General features: G+C 39.6%; 1 pseudogene; it reads left to right on the top strand.

Annotated features, from left to right (window-relative positions):
* The first annotated feature begins 1,902 nt into the window (after positions 1 to 1,902).
* LOC114038372 lies at positions 1,903 to 3,040 on the top strand (annotated as a pseudogene).
* Positions 3,041 to 6,109: the final 3,069 nt, after the last annotated feature.

The following is a 6,109-nucleotide window of genomic DNA, read 5'->3' as shown; positions in this document are numbered from 1 at the left end:
CCCATATTTTAAAAAAATACACAAGCTTTTTGAGGTGGCAAAGAATTGGAAATTGAAAAGATGATCATCAATAGTAGTGGTTGAACAAGTTGTGGTATATGATTGTGATGGAATACTATTGTACTATAAGAAATGAAGAGCAAGATGGTTTCAGAAAAACCTTTAAAGACTTATAAGAACTGATACAAAGTGAAAAGAGAAGAACCAGGATATCATTATGCACAGTAACAACAATGTTGTAATGATGATCAACTATGAAAGACTTGATTACTCTGATCAATACAATGATCCAAAATAATTCCAAAGGACTCATGATTTAAAAAGTGCTTTCCATTGCCAGAAGGAGAACTGATGAACTCTGAGGGCAAATTGAAGTATAATTTTCTTGCTTATTTTGCAATATGGTTAATATGGAAATATGTTTTGAATGATTTCAAATATATAACTGATAACATTTGCTTGCCATCTCCATGAGTGAAGGAAGGATAGAAGGCAGAGAGAGAATGCGGAAATAAAAATTTTAAAAAGAAAAGAATGTTAAAAATAAGTATTTAAAAAAGAATAAAATAACACAACCCTTGTAACACATATGTACAGTCAAGCAAAACATATTCCCACTTTGGCCGTTGTCCAGAAATGTGTGTCTCATTCTTCATCTTGAGTCTTCATTAGAAGATGAGCAGTATGTTTCATCATCAGACCCATGGAATCATAGTTGATCATTGCAGTGATCAGAATTCTTTAGTTTTCAAAGTTGTTTGTTTTTACAATGCTATTATTGTACACATTGTTCTTCTGGCTCTGCTCACTTCATTCTCCATCAATTATTACAAATCCTTCTAGGTTTCCCTGCCTTTGGTCATTTCTTACATCACAACCACATTCCATTATATTCATATATTATAATTTGCTCTGCCATTCCCCAATCGACGGTCACCCTCTTTGTTCCCAGTTCTTTGTCTCCACAAAAGTAGAGGCTATAATTTTTTTTTTTGTACAAATGGGTTTGTTTACTCTTTCTTCAGCCTCTTTGGATTATACATTTAGTGGTGGTTTAGTTGGGCCAAAGGGTAGCACAATTTAATGCATAGTTCCAAATTGCACTCAAGAATAGATGTCCAACAGTAATAGCAATATTGTAAGAATGATCAACTGTGAAAGACTTAGCTACTCTGATCAAAATAATAATCCAAGACAATTCCAAAAGACTCATGATGAAAAATGCTGTCCACTTCCAGAGAGAAAGAGAACTGATAAACTCTGAGTACAGGTTTAAGCATGCTTTTTTATTTTCTTTATTTTTCTTGTTTTTTAAAATATATTTTCCTTTGCAACATGAATAGTATAGAAATACATTTTGCATGACTTCCTATGTATAATTGATATCATGTTGCTTGCCTTCTCAAGAGGTATGGGAGGGGTAGAATGGAGGAAGACAATTTAGAACTCAAAATTTTAAAAAAAAGAATGCTAAAATGTTTTTATATGTAATTGGGAAATATTAAATGAAATAAATAAAAAAGATATTAAAAGAGAATAGTTGTACTAATTCACAGTTCTGCCACCAGTAAGTTAGTGTGCCTATTTCCCCAAGGCCCTACCAACGTTTGTCATTTTCTTTTTTTTGTCAGTTTCACTAATCTGATGGGCATGAAGTGAACCTCAAAATTATTTTAATTGCATTTTGTGAATTTGCTGATTTTGAACATCTTTTCATATGGGTATAGAGAGCTTTGATTTCTTCCTTTGAGAACTGCCTATCCATGAGGGAGCTTACATTCTAATGGTGGGGAAAAAAAGTACACATAGTTTCCTCCCCCTGTGGAGCAGAGCTTATTCATGTCGACTGATCAGAGTTCATGAATCCTCCATTCTGGAGCTGTCTGCACCTTCCTCATCCCAGCTTTTTCTCTTTTGAAAACACTAAGAGTGATGTCCTTAGATCAATTTTTACTAGAGCCAATCACCTGCCGTGTTTGGAATAGAGATCATACTCAGATTGCCTTTAGCCCTGATAATCATGAAGTCCACATTTACAAGAAGAATGGGAACCAATGGGTTGAAAGCCCATGAACTGAAGGAACACAATGGACATAGTACAAGCATTGACTGGGTTCCCAAGAGCCCATTGAATTGTAACTTGTGGTGCAGACCATAATGCCTATGTCTGGAGTCAGAAGGCATCTGGAAACCAACCCTAGTGATCCTGAGGATTAATCATGCAGCCACCTTTGCGAAATGTTCTCCCTTGGAGAATAAATTTGCTGTAGGTAGTGGAGCTCTACTGATTTCCGTGTGCTACTTTGAGCCTGAAAATGACTGGTGGGTGAGCAAACACATAAAAAAGCCAATTAGCTCTACTGCCCTTAGTTTGGACTGGCATCCCAACAATGTTTTGCTGGCTGCTGCATCTTGTGACTTCAAATGCAGTTTTTTTTTCTGTTTACATTAAAGAAGTTGATGGAAAATCAGCCAGTACTCTGTGGGTGCCAAGATGCCTTTTGGTCGATTGACATCAGAGTTTGGTGGTACCAGAAGTTGTGTTTGGGTCCATGGGGTTAGTTTCTCGCCCATGGGAACTGCCTCGCTTGGGTCACCGTGATAGTACTGTATCAGTTGCTGATGCCTCCGAAAACATGATGGTTTCACAGCTGAAAACAGAGTTCCTCCCACTCCTGAGTGTGTCGTTTGTCTCTGAGAATAGCAAGGTAGCTGCTGTCCATGACTGATACCCAATGCTATTTAATTATGATGATCATGGCTCATTGACCTTCGTCTCCAACTTAGACATTTCAAAACAGAGCATCCAGTGCAACATCTCTGCCATGGAATGCTTCCGTAACATGGACAAGAGAGCCACCACTGAGGATCGCAACACTGCTCTGGACGGGCTATACCAAAACAGGATCACCCAAGTGTCTATTTATGAAGTGAACAAGTAAGACTGACCCAAATTTTGCATCACTGGCATTGACGGAGCAATGACAGTTAGGGATTTCAAGATTTGGAGTCTTCAATCCAGGGGCTACAAATCATATGAAGCTGTATTTACGTTCTCTATCACGACAGACACTTGACAGAATGAAGCTCCAGCATTTGCATGAAGAAGGGAAAGACCCTACCACAAGTCAAAACTGAGAAAATATCCCTTGCAGATGTTTTGTTTTCATTTTTTTGAACATGATTGGTGAATGTATTGGTTTAAAAAAATCAGCAGTGATGTTTTTTGATTGGCTAGTTCATTCCATTCTTGACCAAAGTTGACCTTTAAGTAGTTTATGATGGGAAGTTGTCGCACTAAATTAAAGGGAGGTTTTATGTAAATTGTCTGCTAGGAAAATTAAAAAAAAAAACAGGAAAAAGAAGAAGTACATATAGAAATGTATCCAGAATAAATATGATGAAACAAAAAGGATTAGGAGCAAGTCACTTAATATTTCCTTTTCCTCACAAGTAAAATAGGGATAATAATAGAACCTACCTCCCAGAGTCGCTGTGAGGATCAAATATTTAAACCCATATAAATCATTTTGTAAATTTTAAAGCACTATAAAATATTACCACTATTATTTTAATATTTTTTTCTTTTTCTATTCTACTCTCCAGTCATCTTCATGCCATAACACCTTATTCCGCTTTCTAGACTCCACCTGACTGGCACTCAGCTCCATCCCTGTAAACCACGGACTCCTGATTGGTGAGTGTCCGGACTGATCCGGACCCAGAATATTCCTTTCTGGCCATCTTCATCCTATGCTTTCGAATAAGTGTATTCTACTCTCCCCTTCCCTTTCCTCTTCTAGCTCTGCAAATCAATGCTACCATCCATTTAAGGACAGATCAAACAATTATCTTTTAGCTCCATCTACCATCCCAGTGACTCCCAGACAAAAACACCCATCCACGGCTAGCCACTGTTTATCTAGCGCTTGTGGCTTGCTAGGCATTTTACAATTATTATTTAATTTGATCCTCACAACAGCCTTGGGAAGTAAGTGACACTATTATGCCCATTTTACAGATGAGAAAAATGAGGTCGACAGAGAGTAAGTGACTTAGCCAGTGTCACAGAAGTTGGTAAGTGTCTGGGGCAAGACCTGAAGCCAGGCCTTCTGGACTGCAGGCCTAGTACTCTGTCCACTGATGACTTTTATATTTTCACTGGTAATTCACCAATAAAAGTTTCCACTCATTGAAATTTCCTTTGCGATAATGAAAAACAGCCTGGTGCCTTGGTCTTTAATTATTGACCTTTTTGCCTTCTCTTAACAGATGATGCTGTTATAGTGCTGCGCTCAATATGCCAGCAAATCTGGAAAACTCAACAGTGGCCACTGGATCGGAAAACATAAGTTTACGTCCCCATCTTAAAGAAGGACAATGCCAAGGAATGTTCAAATTGTCAAATAATTGCACTGATTTCATACACCAGCAAGGTTTTGCTTAATAAGATCTTGCAATCTAGGCTCCAGCAATATATGAACTGAGAATTGCCAGAAGAGCAGGCTGGTTTTGAAGAGGCAGAGGAACTAGAGACAAAATTGCCGACATTGGCAGGATTATGGAGAAAGTAAGAAAGCTCCGGAAAAAAAAGCACATCTATTTTGGCTCCATTGCTTACCCTAAAGCCTTTGACTGTGCAGATCGCAACAAAATGTCGCAAGTGCTCAAAGACATGAGAGTGCCAGATTATTTTACTTGTCTCCTGAGAGACTTATAGGTGGGTCAACAAGCAACAATTAGACCCAAACACGGAACAAGTGATTGGTTTAAGATTGGAAAAGGAGTAAGGCAAGGTTGTATATTGTCAACTTATTTATTTAACTGCTAGGCAGAGTACATCATGGGAAATGCCAGACTGGATGAATCAAAAGCCAGAATTAAGGTTGCCGGGAGAAAGATCAACCATCTCCGATAGTATCATTCTGATGGCAGAAAGGGAGGAAGAATTAAGAAGCTTCTTGATGAGGGTGAAAGAGGAGAGTGTAAAAGCTGGCTTCACATCAAAAAGAATAAGAATATAGCAATTGCCCCCATCACTTCCTAGCACACACAGAGAGAAGAAAGTGAAGCAGCAGCAGGTTTTCTATTCTTGGGTCCGAGATCACTGCAGTCAGTGACTCCAGCCATGAAATCACAGGTCGCTTGGAAGGAGAGCTCTGGCAAATCTGGACAACACACTAAAAAGCAGAGACTTCACCTTGCCGACAAAGGTCCACGTAGTCAAAGCTATGGTTTTTTTTTCCAGTAGTAGTGCGTGTGGCTGCGAGAGTTGGACTATAAGGAATGCCGAGTGCTGCAGAAGCGACCCTGTTGAATTGTGGTGCTAGAGAAGACTTTTGAAAATCCCTTGAACAGCAGGGAGATCAAGTCATTCAGTACTTAGAGGAACTAATTCAGGCTATTCGCTGGAAGATCGAGTATCGAAACTGGAACTTAAATACCTTGGACACATAAAGAGAGGATGGGACTCGTTGGAAAAGGCCCTGATGTTGGGGAAGATTGAAGGCAAAAGAAGAAGGGGCTGAAATGGATGGATAGCATCATGGAAGCAATGGAAGTGAGCTCAGACAGACTTCAGGAGACAGCGAAGGATAGTCTAGTGTCCAACGGTCCGTGGGGTGACAAAGAGTGGGACCCAACTAAACGACAGCCTTCTCTAACTCAGTCCTTGGCCTGCTGTGTGGATAGCCCCAAGCAACGCCATTAGGATCACAGCCACTGGTTGTGTCCACCCTGCTTTCCTCCATAGCTCTCCTTCATGTCTTATCTTCTTCATTAGAATCTAAGCTTCTTGATGGTAGGGCCTTTGGGCTTGTTTTTGTATCATTTTTGCATAGCACAGTGCCTGGTGCATGGTAAATATTTAATAAATGCTTTCCCATTCATCTTTTCAAAAGCTGACCCCAAAGGGGGAGCTAGATGGCACAGTGGATAGAGCACTAGTCCTGAAATCAGGAGGACCTGAGTTCAAATCCGGCCTCAGACCAAACACTTGACACTTACTAGCTGTGTGACCTTGGGCAAGTCACTTAACCCCAATTGCCTACAAAAAAAGAAAGCTGACCCCAAAATGATTGCATCTTACGGTGTCTATGAGGTTGTGCCT

This window comes from Vombatus ursinus, unplaced genomic scaffold, assembly GCF_900497805.2.
Source record: "Vombatus ursinus unplaced genomic scaffold, bare-nosed wombat genome assembly UNPS02010980.1, whole genome shotgun sequence".
Lineage (NCBI taxonomy): Eukaryota > Metazoa > Chordata > Mammalia > Diprotodontia > Vombatidae > Vombatus > Vombatus ursinus.
Note: the sequence above shows the minus strand (reverse complement) of the source record. Positions and strands in the feature narration are given on the sequence as shown.